Genomic DNA, 19,025 nt, shown 5'->3' with positions numbered 1-19,025 from the left:
GGGAACTAAACTGAATGCTGCTGGGAGAAAGAAGGCGGAAAGGCGGAGTTGCCAGACGCCATGTAGCTGCCAGAGGGGAAAGACGCAAGCGGTCAGCTGGAACCTCCCTGTAGGCCACAAGCCTCAAGGTAAAATATAAAATAATGGAAATGGGTTAATTCTAGATGTAAGAGCTAGCTAGCTATGCTTAAGTGATTGGCCAAGCAGTGATTTAATTAATACAGTTTCTGTGTGGTAACTTTAAGTCTGGGAAGCCGGGAACAAACAAGTGGCCTCCACCGACAACTGTTAGTCTCTGTGAAAAGCTGTTTTACATTTCTTCAGGTGGCATTGCAGGGTTTTTATTTCGTCTTGTCTGCATGTTGTAGGTTGGTTTGCCTGTGCTAAAACAACCTTTTTATTTCCCAGGCAAATCCACCCTGCTATGCTGTGCAACCACTGGAGTTTGAATTTGGTTGGTGGTGTTTGTAAATATCTCTTCATCAGGAATGCTGCCCTGTGGCTTTTTATTTCTAATAGTGTCTTTGTCTGGTTTTGAAATCAAGGCAAACTGTTACGATTTATGACATGAATTGGAAAGTGTCCCTGTCTTTTGGTTTGGGGAAGAGCTTAAGAAGGTCTCAACTCTTTAAGTTGAGATGTTCACCATGGCCCTGAGACAGTAGAGTCCTTGTGATCTCCTTTCTGCTGGAGTGAATGAGTCGTGGTCAACAAGACCCCTCTAGGTTTAATTAACAGTCACACTTACTACTATGGTAATGCCAACGTCCAAGGCACCGGCACACTCTGAGCAGCCACAGAGCTAGAGTGTGTGTCAGGAGGGGATGGCACTGGCTCGCCACACTTTTCTCTGCAGTCCTCCTCAGCTTGTGAGGACGTGCCATTCAGTTTTCTGTTCCTGTGTTGTGCCCAGAACTCTCCCAGAGCGCCTGTACACCGCTGTCTGCTTGTTGTTTTTGTGTTGGCGTGCTGACGGCTGAGACATCCTAGTGTCGCTGATGACACACTATCCCAGTATGTTTTCTAGTTAATCTTACAGCTGTGCCTGGCCACCTCACCATGGCCAGTGATCAACGTTAACCTGACTAGTCACGGAACAGACTGACATCTTGTACCCCATGATGTGTCTCCTTCTTGGAGAAGACCTGGAATCGCTTTAAAGATCAACTTGCAGAAAGCACATAGATTACAAAAAGGCAATGGATACATTGAAATGGAGTAGACAGGCTACAAATTCAGGGACCTGTAATATCCATTAGGTGCTAGGGTGAAAAGGTCACACAAAGATTGATTATTCCAGACTGAAACTACCAGGGAAACCTGAGAACTAAATGCAGGTGTTGCCTTGGACAGTGGACCCACCAGAGGACACCAATAAGCAACAGTATAATGTGAACAGAGTCTGGGGGAAATAGTGGTGCCGTGTCCGTTGTGACTCTGGCTTTGATGGTTTGCTTTGGTCATGAGGAGGACGTGCTCGCATTGTCAGGAAATGCACCCCAGAGTGTGAAGCGCTGACAGAGCAACAGATGACAGCTTATTCTCTCGTGACACAGAAAAAAACATGCTGTTAGGGAAAGCAGGGGTGACAGAGAAAGGGGGTGTAGTGAAATGTCAGCAATTAGGGGATCTGAGTGAAAGTTACAGCATGCCCAAATTCTCTTTCTCGCTGTTTTTTTCTTACTGTGTTTTCTCAGCCAACCTGGAACTCACTGAGTGGATTATGATGACCTTGAACTTGCATTAATCCTCTGCTCTGTTCCCTAGCACTCTTCTGTATTACACCTGTGCATTGTCGTACATGGCCTCCAAAATTCTCTAAACACACTAAATGACTGCAAAATGCAAGCGTCCTTAAAACACCGTTAAGGCCCAAAGTCATTTTACAAAATTTTATATTAATAATATTATAAGTTATATACAAAAATGGCCAAACCACTCCCCCCCCAAAAAAAACCTCACAAATGTTGGCACTTGGGGCCCCTAGCTGCCTCATCCTGAAGCTCTGAACTTGCCTTGACCTTGAAGCCTCTGGGGCAGATGGCCCAGACCTGGCTCTACCACAGTGTAATGTAGAGATCCAAGGCTGTGTCTTATAAAACGACAAAGTTCAAAGTCTCACATTCCCTTTTGTATAAACAGACAAAAAATTAGTATATGGGCCATCAGGATAGGTCAGCGAGCAGGTAAAGGTGCTTCTCCCAGATCTCGAGACCTTGCCCCAATTATCTAAGTACTTATACAGCAATAAAGAGATCAACGGGAATTACCTGGGATTTCTATAGCCCTTAATTTAGCTATGAACATATTTATTTAAGTCACTCGTTAGAAAATCAACTTAAAAAGCTTCCCACAGGCTCTGTGGGAATCCCCAAACCACCCAGGCTGTTGGCAAAATTATAGGCTGCTCTCTGCAAACTGACATCAAGGGCCCATTGCTGAAGACCACGCCTAGACAGCTCGCTGAACACGGAGATGTCGAGCTGGTGTCTACTCAGAAGCCTCACCACTATGTGCCAGAGTCTTTGGTTCAGGAGGATACTCTGCATGCTCTCCAGAGAAATGTAAACACCGAGCTAGCCACAGGCCCCCTATCTACAACAACGTTCTACCTGCAAGACATGCTAAGGCAACAGTGGCACGAAGCTGTGGGAGTCACCAACCAATAAATGATCTGACTTAAGGCCCATTCCAGGATATGGAACCCTTATCTGACACTGGTAGGGTGACCAAGAACCCAAGATTAGATAGCCCAGGGACCTAGAGCAAAACCAAATAATATTGATCTAAAGCGGGGGCAGGGGTGGAGAAAAAGAATGTAATCATAAAATGACTCCTAATGATATATTCTGCCATGCACATCAGTGCCTTACTCAACCATCATCAGAGAAGCTTCCTCCTGCAGCAGATGGGAACAGATAGAGAGACCACAGCCAGACCTTGGAACTCTCGGCCCTAAAAGGAATGTCGCCATCAAATCCCTCCTTCCCTTCAGAGCTCGGGAAGATAAGACAGAGAGAATGAGAGAGCCAGGAGATGGAGGGCACCAAGAAAACAAGGCCCTCTAAATAAACGTGAGAAACGCTCATGTGAACTCACAGAGACTGAAGCCACCGCACGCACAGGGCCTGCACCAGGTCCTCTGCACTTGTAGTGTGGTTTCTGGTTTAGTGTTTTGATGGGATTCCTGAGTGAGCGAACAAGTGGGTCTCTGATTCTTTTGCCTTCTCTTGCCTCTCTTCTCCTTGTTTGTCTGTTTGATCAAACTCTAATGTGTTAGCTTTTATCTTATTGTATTTTATTTGTGACACTTAAAATGATTGAATTTAAATACATTTAAAGTGAGCGAGTGAATGAATGAATGAATGAATGAATGAATACTAAGTAACTAGGGCAAAGGCTAGGAACTGAAGTGTTAGCCTTTTCCCCATTTTTTCCAGTGGAACCACACTGGGTACATCAACTACTCCACGGCAGGCCTGGTGTTGAGGAACAGCTGACCAACACATGACGGGCTCCACAGGGTGTGTGTGTGTGCTCTGTGTGTGCTTTCATTTGATTACAGTTATATGTGTGTATTCATGTGTGTTCATGTATGTATGTGCACACATGTGTAGAGGCCAGAAGACAACTTCAGCTATTACTTTTCAGGAGCTATCGATCTTGGTTTTTGAGATGGGCTCTCTCACTGGCCTGTTTTTCTTTTTTTTTCTTTTTTGGTGATGTTGTATTTTGTTTTCTAGGCTTTGGGCATTTTGTTGTTACATTGGGTTTTTGGTGTGAGTTTTGATAAAGAACTTAAGTTATAGAAGAGGAGAGGATCTGGATGAACTTGGGGAGGAGAAGAATATGATCAAGTTATATTTAAGTTTAAAAAATGTTTTAAATTATACATATGTATATATGTGTGTCTATACATATGTATATGGATGTGTGTCTATACATATAGACACACATATAAAGAAAATGTAACCATGCATGCCGCTTCCTGCTGCCAGCATGTCATGCCTTTTCCATCACTTTAGATTCTTGCCTTCTGAAAATATAAGCCAAAATAAACCATTCATTTTAAAAAAAAGCTTTCCACAAAATATATTTTTATTAATTTATTAATATGCATGTTTTCACGTGTGTGCAGGTGCATGTATGCACAGGTGTATATGTATGCACAAGTGTGTAAAGGCCAGAAGACAACCTTGGCTGTCATTTTTCAGGAGCTGTCCATCTTGCATCTCCCACTGGCCTGGAGGTCACAAAATAGGGTACAATGCATGTCCAGGGAGCCCGGGAACCCTCTCTTGGGATAACAAGCATATTCCACCCTGCCTGGGTTTATAAAAAGAAACAAAAAACATGAACCCTGCAGATCAAATTCAGGTCCTCATGCCTGCACGGCAAGCATTCTACATGCTGAGGTATCACCCCAGTCCGGTCCCACAAAATTTTTATAAGCATGCGTGTAAATATAAGATGCGTGTAATCTCAGACACGATGGTACATACATGCAATCTCAACACTGAGGCTGGTGATAGCTGTGACAGAAAGATCGTGAGCTCAACCCCTGCCTTGACTAAAAAAAGAGAACCAGCTGAGCATGGAGGTGCACAGCTTCAATTCCAGCAGTCAAGATGCGAGAGAGGTAGGTCTCTGAGGTCAACCTGATCTACAGAGAGCGTTCCAAGACAGCCAGGGCTGCACAGAGAAACCTTGTCCCAAGGGAAAAAAACAGAAAAACAAAACAGAAAAACAAAAGAAAGGAAAGAGAAAAGTGAACGAGAGCCGATCAAAACCATCTTCATTACAGATCCTAGCCTCCATATGTTCGGCTGTGAATCCTCAGGACCCTGCAGTGACCCAGGTCAGGAGGCAGCCACATCCCTCCAGCTCTCATTGTCCACCTTGTCCATCCACAAGGCTACATTCAGAGTCACCACCATCGCTTGTCTCTATTATGTGTATGCAGGGGTTTTCTTCTCTGCTACTTCTTCTATTGGGCTTAATTTCAAATTCCTCTTTGTTCAGACATCATTCCCCCCCATACACACACACAGACACTGTTCATGCCCAATCACCTAAAAATTTACTTTTAAAAATACACCACATGTATAATTCAGATGGGGAAATGACTAGGAACATTTACTAATGCTACACATCCAAATTCATAAAAATGATCTGTGTGTCTCTGCATTGAAACAGAAATCCAAAATATCACATTCTGTTTTGCATAACCAGACGGAAAATGTAGCATGGGGGCCGACGAGATGGGTCAGCAGGTAAATGTCCTTACCCTATAACCTGAGTTTGACCCCCAGTATCCACATAGTGAAAGGACAGGACTGATTCCCACAAGCTGACCTCTGACCTCCAGACAGTGGAAGGCCTGTACCCACACACAGATACACATTGCACAATAAACAAACAAACAAACAAATAAATCCTTAAGGGGTAAAAGCTAACTTTTTCTTATTATTGCTTTTTCTTTTTTGACAAAAAGTCTCACAATATAAACCAGGCTGGCCTCAAACAACTCATAATCCTCCTGCCTCAGGCCCCCCAATGCTGGGGTAGGAGTTTGTTTGTTTTTTTTAACTATACTTCAGCTCTTTACCCCAAAACTTCATATATTATACATTTAATCCTCAAAACAACTTCAATATTACAAACTTAATGTTTGTCCCTCAGATTCTTACTTTGTTGAAATTCCTCCCTGTGTGGTGATATTTAGAGAGAGAGAGTCTTTGGTAGGTCATCATTTCATGAGGATGGAGTCCTCATGAATGGAGTAAAGGCCTTCATTTAAAAAAAGAACATAAAGTTAGCATGTACTCTGTCATGTCAGGATGCTAGAAGCTGACTGCCTGTGGCCAGGAAGAGCACCCTGATGAGAATCCAGTCATGATGACATCTGGTCTCAGGCATCCAGGCTACACAACCATGAGAAATAAATATTCACTATTGAAGTTATGAGTCTGTGGTAACTGGTTCTACCAGCCCAGATGAGGGCATCTCACACACTGTCCTTATCCTAAGTGATAGGAGGAAAGTTGCTCACAGAAACAGTGCTCTATAATATTTCAACAACGACAAGGTCACACGGTATCTTGGTCACTGCTCTAGTGCTGTGAAGAGACACTACAGCCTAGCCAATTCTTATCAAAGAAAGCATTTAACTGGGGGCTCGCTTACAGTCTCAGTAAGGACGCTTAGTTCACTGTCCTCATGATGGGGAGCACAGTGCATATACATGGTGATGGAGCAGTAGCTGAGAGCCACATCCTGATCAGCAGGCAGCAGGCAGAGAGAGACACTGGGCTTGACAAGGGCTCTTGAAACCTCCAAGCCCATCCCCACGGTGACACACTTCCTCCAACAAAACCACACCTACTCCAACAAGGCTATACCTGCTACTCCTTCTAATCCCTTCAAACAGTGCCTCTCCCTGGTGACTAAGCATTCAGATAAATGAACCAATGGATGCCATTCTTATTCAAACCTCCACACGCTCAGCAACACGGTTCTCAGACTACTCTGTCCTGCAGTGTTACAACTGTGCACATCAACACGATGTTACTGTGCAGCCCTGAAGGAAGGAACGTACTATTGACACACGCTGTACAGGCTGCCCTGTGCACAGGGAGAGAAGCTCATCTCCAAAGGCTGAATCATGGCTTTTTTCCCATATGAATAAAATCTCCATAGTGGCAGAGATGGAATTACTAACTGGCAGAGACACTAATGGAGGAAAGAGGGACTTTCTGATGGGCCTTTTGGTCAGGGTGGGGGTGATGAAAATGCTTAGTAAATATTTGATCGTGGTGCACAGCCTATGAACACAGTAAAAGTGATTGAGCGGCACACATTAAAGATGAGAGTTTTATATCCAAAGGACTCCATACCTGATACGTGCACATCTCTGTGTTCATTGCTGCTCTGTGACAGCAAGGAAATGGGAAATGCCTAGGTGCCCGTCAGCTGGTGGATGGCTACTGAAAATATATTCACACACACACACACACAATGAAACTGTCGTCCGCTGTAAAGAAGATAAAGTTATGAAATTTAGAGAAAAAATGGATAGATTTGGAAAGCGTAATTTTAAGTGAGGTGACCTAACACCCCCAAAAAAGATAAAACCACATCATATACAATTCCTAGTCCCTAAGGCACAATAGTGTGTAAATGCAGGTAAAGCCTAAGAAGACTAGGAAGGAAACGAAGAGAAGAGCATAGCAGGAAATGAGAAGAAGTGGGGTGGAAAAGAACATGGGAGACATGAAAGACATAGGGTGGGGAGGACATGAGGCGGGCATGGGAGGACAGGGCTCAGAGTGTAGCGAGGATGACCACTAAGATGCACTTTGTTTGGAAATGTCATAATCATAACTAAGACCTTGTGTGCTAATTTACATTTTTAAAAGAAAGACCAGGCGTGGTGGTGCATGCCTTTAATTGAAGCACCCAAGAGGTAGAGACAGGTGATTTCTGTGAGTTTGAGGCCAGCATGGTCTACATAGAGAGAGTTCTAGGATAGCTACAACCGCTTAGAGAGATCCTATCTCAATAGACAGATAGACTGGATAGACAGACAGACAGATAGATGATAGACAGACATATTTTAAGAGGAAAAATTATATATTCAAGGAATAAGCATGTACTTTTTAAAACACTCTAGAATGTTTTTTAATTATTTATTTATTATGTATACAATGTTCTGTCTGTGTGTGCCTGCAGGCCAGAAGAGGGCACCAGATCTCATTACAGATGGTTGTGAGCCACCATGTGGTTGCTGGGAATTGAACTCAGGACCTTTGGAAGCTCTGGTAATGCTCTTAACCGCTGAGCCATCTCTCCAGCCCCCTCTAGAATATTTTTAAGGTATGTGGATTGTATCTCAATTAAAACAGGCTTTTACCAAAACTCAGCTGTGTCCAGAAGTTATTCTGCCCCAACTTGCCCTTGGGGAAGACCCTACCCTCCTCCTCCTCTCTATATAAATGGCACCAAAAAGATGTAATAACCTGGGAGTTCTTCCCAAAAACTCAAAACCCATGCCTTTTTCATCCTCAAAGCCATGCCTGCCTCAGCACCGAAAGCCAGAATCCTCCTTGTCAGGGAGCTATATCCCCATCTCCATTGTCCTGACCACCACTGGGACCTCTCCTTACTATACAATGTGTCCAGGAGCGGTCCTCACTATAAAATGTGGCCAGAGATCCCATCTGTCCCACAACAGAGGGATATATGAATGCATGGGCCTTCCCTAATGACCCACCTGCCTTCCTTGAGTGGCCCTGAAAACCCTGACCTGCCCCTACTCTCTCTCCTGACTCCTCCCACCTCACAGTCCATGACAGTTTCCTCCACCCATGCTGCTCTGTGGAGACAGTCACGCTAAGACCCACATGGAGTGGCCAGTGGGGGGTGTGTGGCTTTTGCGGTCTCCTCGTCCTTCATCTTCTTCTGCCTTGGATGCTGTCAGCCATCCTGCACCTCTGTGCTCCTTCAACCATAGAGTCACTCTCTGTGCGTTGGCCATTCTCCTGCATGTCTTCAGGATGGTCTCCCACACTCCAACTAAGGATGGTGCATTCCCCCACAGTCCCACTATCTCTATTCAGCCAGCCCATGCTATCTCTGGGCAGTCTTTTCTGTCCAGGACTTCTAGTAACCCCTCCATACCAATAACACCCCATCTCCATTTTGGTCTCCAGATGGCTTCTGAGATTATCTCCTGCAGGTTTTGGCAGATCAGAAGGCAGTTCCTGTGCTGCCTGGGGGAGTCGCATCTCTAAGCCCTTGAGCTCCTTCCCACTACGCTGGACCAGCCCTATGTTCTCTCTCAGGCCCCATCACTTGCTTCCACAGCTCCCTCTGCCTTTTCCTTTTGGCTTCCTGTCCCTGTTGTGGCCTGAATGTGTCTCCCAAAGTAAATGAGAATTAACCCCACCGCAGCAGGACTGGGAGGCGGGGTGTGGTTGGGTCACGAGAGCCCCATGTTCATAAATGGGCTGATGTCACTGTGATGGTTAATTCTTTGGGTTGTCAGCCAGGGCTAACTATACAGAGGTCACTGCCACTTTGCCATTCTGTGGGAACACAGCAGAAGTGCCCTGAGCAGATGCCGACACCTTCCAACTTCCAACTTCTCTAGCTAGGAGAAAGGAGGTGTCTCTTTATAAACTCCTCAGGTCAGATGTGGTAGCACATGCCTGTGGTCCTAGCGCTTGGGAGGTGGGGGGAAGAGCTCAGAAGCACGATGCAGACCTCTGGTACACAGTGAATCCAAGGACGGCCTCAGCTAACTAAACAACTAACTAACCAAACAAACAAGCCAGCAAACAGATAACTTAAAAACATGCCCAACAACTTTTCCGAGTCGCCGCCAAGATTGCCGAAGTGGAGCAGAAGAAGAAGCGGACCTTCCGCAAGTTCACCTACCGCGGCGTGGACCTGGACCAGCTGCTGGACATGTCCTATGAGCAACTGATGCAGCTCTACAGCGCCCGGCAGAGGCAACGCCTCAACTGCAGCCTGCGGCAGAAGCAGCACTCGCTGCTCAAGCACCTGAGAAAGGCCAAGAAGCAGGCGCCGCCCATGGAGAAGCCCGAGGTGGTGAAGACCCTCCTACGGGACAGGATGTGATCATCCTGCCTGAGATGGTGGGGAGCATGGTGGGCGTGTACGATGGCAAGGCCTTTAAACCCGGTGGAGATCAAGCCGGAGATGATTGGCCACTACCTGGGTAAGTTCTCCATTACTTACAAGCCTGTGAAGCAAGGCCGGCCTGGCATCAGTGCCACCCACTCCTTCCCCTTCATCCCCCTCAAGTAGCTGTGGCCAATAAAGACTAATGTTCAGTCAAAAAAAAAAAAAAAAAAAGAAATGCCCAACAGCCTCAGCTATTTAGTTATAACGACACGCAGCCTGACATGGTCCTGGAAGCTGGTTCTGACAGCCCCTTTACTTACGCTCAGCCTTGGCATTTTAATCTTGGTGCTCAGAAAACTTCTTTTTCTTCATTTCTTGACAGTCACATTGAATTTGATATTTGACTGCTCTCAATCTGGAGCTATCTTTGGCTTTAAAGCCACCTTCCCTCACTCAAAGCCAGTATGTGACACCCACATAAATGTCCCCCAGGTACCTCACACTCAGAATGCTTATAGCAAAGTCATCTCTCTCTTCCGGCCACCCCTCCTCATCCTGCTCCCTGAGGCTGGGAATCTCACTTTATCCAAAGGAGGAGCAGAGAGGCGGCCACACCCACTCTCTCACAGCCTTCCCCACCAGGCTCTCCCACCAGCTCCCGCTTTGGGAGCCCACTCCCTTCCTCCCACAGGCCCTGGTCATTGCCATCTCGTGTATGACTTGTCACAGAACCTCCTGCGAGTCTTCGCTTCCACCATCGTCCACAAGGGTCCTTTGAGAATCTCGGGTCTACCACACCACTCTCCTGCACTGAGTCTCCCCCTCCAGAAGCGTCAGTGCCAGCATTTCAGGATGGCAGACAAAACCCTGCTGAGACCATGCCATTCCTACAGCCATTTCCTTTGACTCTGTACAGGCAGACATACAGCCCGTCTGAGCTCACGTGTTCTAAATAACCCTTCACTGAGATTGTCTTCTGCCTAGAACTTCTCTCTGGAGCCTCCTAGCCTACTCCTCCAAGTCTTCATACAATGTAGACCTTCTGGACCCGGGAGCCTCCCAGACCACACCCATTCCCTCTGGTAGTTCTATTGTGGGTGTTTTGAGAACCCTCTGATCTCTTGTCTATGGTGGCTACATCTGTCTCTAGACGCCTGCAAGCTCTGCCTCAATGGTAGGAGCTTGTAGCCATTTTTGTTTCTTTTTCTTCTCTTTTTTTTGTTTTATTTTTCTTTGTTTTTCAAGACAAGATTTCTCTGTGTAGCCCTGACAGTCCTGGAACTTGTTTTGTATGTAGACCAGGCTAGCCTCAAACTTTTAGAGATTCACCTGCCAAGTGCTGATAACAAAGTGTGCACCACCACTGCCCAGCTTATTTTTGTTTTCCAAATAGGGTTTTAATTATTATTTAAATAATTCAATTTATTATTGGGCTTATTATTTATTTTAATTGATTTACTCTTCTTGTTAGGGCTATGATTATTTTTAATAAATTAAAAAGAATGCTTTCTTAGTTCCCAGCCTTACTTTCTAACCTAAAATGTGGATACAAGTCCACACAGACAAGCCCTCAGCAATTTCTAAAGACAATAAAAACCCCTGAGACCTGAAGGTATGAAAGGCTAGCAGGCAAGGCAACAGAAGAGGTGGAGCTGGCAGGGGACCAAGTATATAGCTTGGTGGAAATCAGAACATGTCTCTCTCTTTCACGTGTTTTTAAAGATTTATTTATTTATGATGTGCACAGTGTTCTGCCTCTGGTTGTGAGTCACCATGTTGTTGCTAGGAACTGAACTCAGTACCTCTGGAGGAGCAGCCAGAGTTCTTAACCTCTGAGCCACTTCTCCATCCTGGAACATGTCTCTTAAAGGCATAAGATGGGTGACGATGAACCTGCACACTGGTCCCTGTGTTCTCTTCTTCACACAGACTAGAACTGCTGGCTCCAAACTTGCAGGCACCAAACTCAAAAATCTACCCATACAATCACCTTGCATCACCTCAATAAGCACCCTAAACTATCCCAGGCCTCTGTCTCCCTCTGCAAAAACCACACCCAGCATCTGCTGGTTGGAGCTAAGTGATGGATGAGCCAAGCCACTATAGAAGTCCCTGCTGCTGTCACCATCCAGAATGAGTCAGCCACCATAGAAGACCCCAGCTGTGGTCACCATCCAAAGTTTGCTAACTCAGAAACTCTCTTGGACATGTGTCCTCATCCCACTCCTGATGATGCCCCCTAACCTCTATGGGATGGTGGGCCACCCTTCTCTTTGTCCAGTCTCCAGCTATGAGAAACTTCCTATCTCAGACATTTTCTCAAAATATCCCTTGAAGACATAAGTCACAAAACAATCCCATACCAGTTTAGTATTATGGATAATAAAAGGGTTTTTATTTAAGGGGAAAACTTACAGATCACTGTCCTAGACAACAATCCTCTGAATGAACAGGACTAGAGTCTAGCAGCTAGAAGCAGGAGCTGCATTTTCTGCGGCTTTTACAGTATAAAAGACCATGCCCGAGTGGGCTGGTATCTTAAAGGCTATTGGCTGAAGGAGCAGAATGTGCTCCCAAAGCAATGCCCCAAAGAAAACCCACCATTGCTACTGTTAAGTGGTAGTGATGTTTCTTTGTTTCCCAGCCCCATGACAGAGGGGGTCTGTCTATAAGGGCATTTCCACAAAGATTTAGCTGGGGAAAGGAAGGCCCATCCTGAATGTGAGTGCTGTTTTCCATGCACTGGGATCCTTGACTGAGTAAAAGGGAGATTCTTTTTGCTTACTGACTGTGGACACAATGTGACCAGTTACTACAAGCTCCTGCTGCCAACCCTGCCCCACCAGGACGGACCGTGCCCTTGAAACCATGAGCCAAAACAAGCCTTTCCTTCCTTAAATTGCTCTATCAGGGATTTTTGTCACCGCAAAGAGAAAAATGAACAGATACAGCATGGTCACACAATGCTGAGTGGGGTGGGGCTGCTGAATTCACCATGTGGGAGTACTGTGACCTTGACAAGTTAGAGCAGAGACACAAGCCACATCGGAGTAGGCTGAAGAGTGAGCTGTGGTATCCAAAATGCATACACAACACTTACAGAGCAACAGTAAAAAGACAAGCATCCTCCCCACAGAAAGATAGGAACAGATTATAAATACTCAGTTCAGGAGAGAAAGGCCGTGAATAACCAGGCACCATATGAAAAGATGCTCAACTTCCAAGCAGCAGGGAAAAGGCAAACAAAAGTTATGAAAGATCCTGGAGCCATGGTTCAGCAGTTAAAAGTGCTTACTGCTCTATCAAAGGATCTGAATTCAGATCCCAGCACTCCCATCTCACAAACACCTATAATCCAGCTCTGAGGGATCTCTGTACACACACACTCACACATACATACACACATACACACACATGCACGCATGTATGCATGCACACACACACACACACACCACTAAAATAAATCTTTTTTTTTTAAAGGAAAAGAGCCAGGCATTGTAGGTCATTTATAGCTGATGTGAAGTAGATGGGACGCTCTGTGCAGGTTCTATGCAAGTACATCATTTATATAAGAGACTTGCACATTTGTGGTTTTTACCATTGATTTTACATCCTAACTAACCCAAACCATCCAGAAACCAGCAATAGGGGGAGAAATATATATATAAAAAAGCAATGTATAATGGTACATATGAATGACAATGTCATGATGGGACCTACTAGTTAAAGACTGAGTTTAAAAAGTTGGGGTGGGAGCACCCAGAAACTTATTTGGCCTGTATGCTGGTTAGATTATGTCAACTTGACACAAACTATAGTCATCTTAGAGGAGGAAATCTCAAATGAGAAAATGTCTCCATAATACTGGGCTCTGGGCCAGCCTGTAGAGCATTTTCTTAACTAGTGATTGATAGGGGAGGACCCAGAGCATTAGGGGTTGTGCTATCCCTGGACAGGTGGTTCTGGGTCCTTTAAGAAAGCAGGCTGAGCAAACCATGTGGAGAAAGCCAGTAAGCAGATCCCCTCCATGGCTCTGCACCAGCTCCTGCCTCCAGGTTCTTGCCCTGTCCTCCTTCAGTGACGGACCACAGTGTGGAAGTGTAAGCCCCATACCCTTTCCTCCACAGCTTGCTTTTTTGTTATGGTGTTTCATTACAGCACTAGAAACCCTAAGACAGCCTAGGAAGCTTTATTTCCATATTGCTCTGGAAGGTTCTAAACCTGAATAATTCCATTCAGTGATTGATGATTAAATGCTCCATGATCACACAGACTATACCCAATTGGGATGCAACTAAAAATATCACCGAGCAATTAGAGGTTATTGTAAGTTATTGCTATTATAAAGATACCCTTGCTGGTGTGCCGCAACTGATCCTCAGTGGTGGCGGCTGTGCATTGCTGGTGGAGGTCTCTGCTGGTGGACAAGCCCGAGGTCAGGAGGAAAAGCAGATCCTGCCTGAAAATCTCATTTGGGCCTTGAAGGAAGATGGGTCGGGAGATGAGGAAGGGTGGATAGGGATGGACTGTGACTTACAGTGAAAGACAAAGCACTGTTCTAAAACAGAAACCAGAGAATAGAATCCATCGCACCAATCCTGGTTTTAACACTGCGCTGAGATGAAAACTACAAGCCAGGCATGGTGATGCGCTTGGGAAGTGGAAGCAGTGAGATCAGGAGTTCAGGATCATCTTCAACTATCATAGCTGGCTCGAGGACAGCTTGGGTTGTTTGAGACGTTGGAGGGAGACTGGGAGTAAAGGAGAACGGGAACTCCTCTGCAAAGGGAATGGTGCCAGCCAATGGACTGGATCTTCTAACATCAATGAACAGTGAAGACGCTCCCCCCAGACACACAGCCATGCTAACAAGCCAGCCCTATCTAAGTGATTCCCCGTGAGGGCTCTCTTCCCCAGAGATGCCGGTGGTGGTGCGTTCATGTTCTACTCCAAACGTCGCCTCTGTCAGCCATCTAAGGTCATCTAAGGTCATGTGGCTTCCAAAATCAAAGTTGACTTTAAAACTTCCCTGTACCAAAGGACATACTCAATACAGTGAAGAAGAAAGCTATAGAAGGGTGGAAATATTTGTAAGTCATGTGTCTGTGCTTACTAACAGTACATGGACACATACTGTAACACAGTAATTGTTCCATCCAACTCAAAAAAGGCAGTCAAGGGTGTGAACAGGTATTTCTCTAGAGAACACATACAAAGGGCCAGGAGGTAGGAACATAACGACCCCACCAGGCATGTCATTAGGGAAATGCAGATCAAATCCACAATGAGACACCACTTCACACCCACTAGGACAGCAACTATCAAAACAAAAGCAAAAACAGCAAGGTATATAGGTACACACCTGTACTCCCTCCTGCTTGGGAGGCAGAGGTGGGAGATCCACTTGGGCCCAAGTGTTTGGGGACAGAGTTTACAACACAGTGAGACTTCATTTCAAATGAGGAGGATGAAGAGGTGGAGCAGGAGGAGGAAGAGATGGGAGGAAAGAGAAAAGGGAGGGAGGGAGGGAAAGAGGGAAGGGGAAGATTTTAAAAGGTACAAGAACTGGGGAAATAGGAGCCTTTTGCTCTGCTGATAAAACAGCATACCTACTGTGGAAACCATTGTGTGGTCTCTCAAGAAACTGAAAACGGGCTAATTAGATGGTTTACTAGTTAAGAGCATGTACTACTCTGACAGAGAACCTAAATTCTATCCCCTAGCACCGACATTGAGTGACTCCACCTGAAACTCAAGCTCTCGGGGGATTCTTTGCCTCCGCTCTCTTTGGGCAAAGTACTAGTACGCGCGGCGCGCGCGCGCGCGCGCGCACACGCACACACACACACACACACACACACACACACACACACACATATACACATAAAAAGCAAAGGCCTGGAGATGTTTCAGCCATTCAGAGCATTGACTGCTCTTCCAAAGGAAGTCTTGGGTTCCATCCCCAGCTGCATACATTGAATGCGGTGGCACATGTCCGTGATTTTAGAACTCAGGATGCAGAGGCAGTAAGATCACAAAATTCAAGGTCATCTTTGGCTACATAGTGAGTTCAAAGCTTGCTATGGACTATACGAGACCCTGTCTTATAAGAAATAAAAAATTTGCCGGGCGTTGGTGGCGCACGCCTTTAATCCCAGCACTCGGGAGGCAGAGACAGGTGGATCTCTGTGAGTTCGAGACCAGCCTGGTCTACAGAGCTAGTTCCAGGACAGGCTCCAAAGCCACAGAGAAACCCTGTTTCGAAAAGAAAAAAAAGAAAGAAAGAAAGAAATAAAAAATTTAGGTAATGCAGTATTATCAATGCAGCAACTCCACCTCTGGGTAGATACTCAGAAGAACTGAAATCAGGAGCTCAAGGAGGCATTTTCGATACCACATTCATAACAATTCAGCATGTCCACAGGTGAATGAGTGGACAAAGAGAATGTGGTTAGAGGCTGGGGTGTAGCTCTGTGGAAGGTGCTTACCTAGCTCATGCAAGGACCTGGCTTTGAGCCCAACAGCATGAGAAAAAGGACTGTATTTTAGCAATGAAATAGCATCAGCCAAAAGAAGGCAGTTCTGCCCATGCTGTAACACAGGTGTTCCCTGAAATTGTCGTGGTGAATGAAAGCAGCCGGTCATCACAGGAAGGTAACAGTGCAGATAGGACATGCCTACAGTGCTGAGATTTTAGAGACCAGAACGAGGGCTGCTAAGTCCTGGGGGGGTCAGGGTTGTGCAGGAGAATGGTAGCGTGGTGAGTGCAAAGCTTCAGATCTGCCAACTGCAAAGAATTCGGATGAACGAGCAAACATATGTTTACACTTCTCTCTGAACTGCACACCTGCATCATCAAGATGGTGAAGTTTGTGTTATTTGTGTTTTGCTCCAACAGAAAAAAAAAAATCAATGATTGCAGTTCTCCAAATTTCATAGTTTTAAATTCCACTTGTTGGTCAGTACCACCCCTGGCATTCCAAAGCTCTTTGCTTGGAAAGCAGGTTTTCCATATTCTTAAGAAGCAGTTTATATACACACATTAAAAATTTGATTCTATTAAATCTATTGTGTATATTAAATATTTCCATAATTATATAATTAGATATGCATATATGCAGGAAAAATGGATGAGTCTTTTTTATATGAGCAGGATCAGAAAATGGAAGGCTCATTATTCAGAACAAAAAACTCTAGGGGCCACCCAGCTAGCTATTGTAAATGAATTTCAAGGCTCCCTGGGGACTTGGTAATATACTATAATCGCTGGAGGGGCACCCTAAGCTCCGGGATAGATTTCAGACCGTTCTGTAGTCCTAAGCACAGCGAGGAATGATGCAGCAATAACAGAAGCAGAAAAGGAGAGATAAGTTGAACTTAATTAAAATTAGAAACTTTGTTCCTCCAAGAATGCTATTTTAAAAACATAAAAACAAACAAACAAAAAAATGGGCTGGAGAGATGGCTCAGAGGTTAATATGGCTCAGCAAATGAACTTATTATATTCAACATCCTATTTGAACACCAGCTGCTCTTCCAGAGGACCGAGGTTTGGTTCCCAGCAACCATGAGGGCAGCTTATAACTAGCAGTTGTAATGCTAGTTCTGGGAGATCTGGCATCCTCTCCTGAGCTCTGAGGTCACTGGCACACGTGATGCACACACAGAGAGGCACAGACACACCACACGTGATGCACACATACAGAGAGACATAGATACACACATGCTCATAAATAAAAAGAAAAAGAAAATAAATCTTTGAAAAAGTTAGAAATAACCCAAAAAGGGAGAAAATATTATCAGAAAACATCTACCAGAGCTGAAGGGACAGCTGAGGGATAGAGAGATTGGCTGTCATGCAAAGTCCTAGGCTTGATACCCAGAACTAGCAATAAACAATCGTTATCTAGCCAATAAAGAGGCAGAATCGGTGATATATAAAGAATTCTTATCATTCAACAACAAGACAAGGAAACAAACTTAAAAACAGACAGATTTTTAGACACGCATGAACACCCAGCAAGCACAGTGGTAAGTTACTAGGAGTGGGGATAAAGCCACCAAGAGAGCTCACAAACTCACAGAGAGATAATCAGTCTTGGAAAGACTGTGCAGAAGTGGAGACCCTCACACTCCGCAGGACAGATAATGTAAAGGAGTGTGGTTGGTCCTAAAATGGCCAAAACTAGAATTACCACAGAGCCCAGGAACTCCACTACTAGGTGAAATCCAAGAAAATGGAGAAAATGGTTCTACCTTGACATGACTGTGAATCATCAAATTACTCCGAATTGCCAAAAGCTGGAAATGTCCCCAGTGCCCATTAAGGGACAAATGGAAAAGCATACAAAATGAGGCATATTATTCAGCCAGTAAAAGGAAGAAAGTGCCCCCCCCGCCTCCCCATACACTACAGTGTGAATCTCAACAATACACACTCGTTAAGATAAGGAAGAAACAAACGGCCACATATCGTTTGACTCTGTGGACAAGAAATGTTCAGAAAAGGCAAATCCACACAGACATAAACACAGATACATGGTTGGCAGAGGGTCTTACAGAAGTGTCTACTTACTGGGCACAAGGTTTAGTCTGAGGGTGATGAAAATGTTTGGAATTAGGCAGCTTTGGTGGCATGCACCAAATTGTAAAAATGCAACTTTTATGCTATAAAAAAAAAACATTTCTGATCCTTCAGTGAACATGAAGAAGGAAGCCTTGAGGGATGGGCTCACCCAGTGGCAGCTCAAAATCATACAGCTGCCCAGGTCACACAGCCCTGAGGTGGCAGAGCCAGGTTAGCTGTGGTCTTCCTGTCTCCTTCCACAGCCTTCTCGCTACCAGACAGTTCTCCAGGAATCCCAGCCCACGTGTGCCACGTGTTTGTTCAAAAGCAAACCCAGAAGCACCTTCAAGGCAAACTCCTCTACTCAAGGCCAGACTTTGGCTCTTCAGGGCCAGGTTCTCTCCCTCAACTGAGAGGCTCTGACCCATGTAAGGAGCCAGCTGTGTGGGGTTTGGGGCCTAGGCCACCAAGCTTCTTCCTGCAAACAGTTTAAGTGTCTGGCAGCCACCTGTCACCTGACACTGCTTTTACAACACCTCCCTCCCTGCTCACGTGACTGTCGAGGATTCCATGCAGGTGCCCCCTCAACTATCCATAGGTTAAAAATCCTAATCCCCAAGACTGCATCACAAGGTGAGACTTCTAGAAGACCTGAGATCGTAAAGGGGGAACTGCGTGGTGAGATGAGTGTCCTCATGACAGAGAGCCTGCTCCCTCCACCACATGAGGAGTATGAAACTGCTCTCCCTCCCCAGATAAGGGCTATGAGAGCAAAAGCCTGGAGATCCAGCAGCCTAGTCTACAGTCATCT

The 19,025-nt window shown here is 45.3% G+C and overlaps 1 protein-coding gene and 1 pseudogene across 1 annotated transcript in view; one reads left to right on the top strand and one right to left on the bottom strand.

Annotated features, from left to right (window-relative positions):
• The window catches only part of Dpysl2 (dihydropyrimidinase like 2), a 102,226-nt gene that overhangs the window by 75,934 nt on the left and 7,267 nt on the right, over positions 1–19,025 (bottom strand). The window lies entirely within an intron of this gene.
• Positions 9,365–9,831, top strand: LOC101991742 (annotated as a pseudogene).

Source organism: Microtus ochrogaster, chromosome 17 (genome assembly GCF_000317375.1).
Source record: "Microtus ochrogaster isolate Prairie Vole_2 chromosome 17, MicOch1.0, whole genome shotgun sequence".
NCBI classification, from domain to species: domain Eukaryota; kingdom Metazoa; phylum Chordata; class Mammalia; order Rodentia; family Cricetidae; genus Microtus; species Microtus ochrogaster.
Note: the sequence above shows the minus strand (reverse complement) of the source record. Positions and strands in the feature narration are given on the sequence as shown.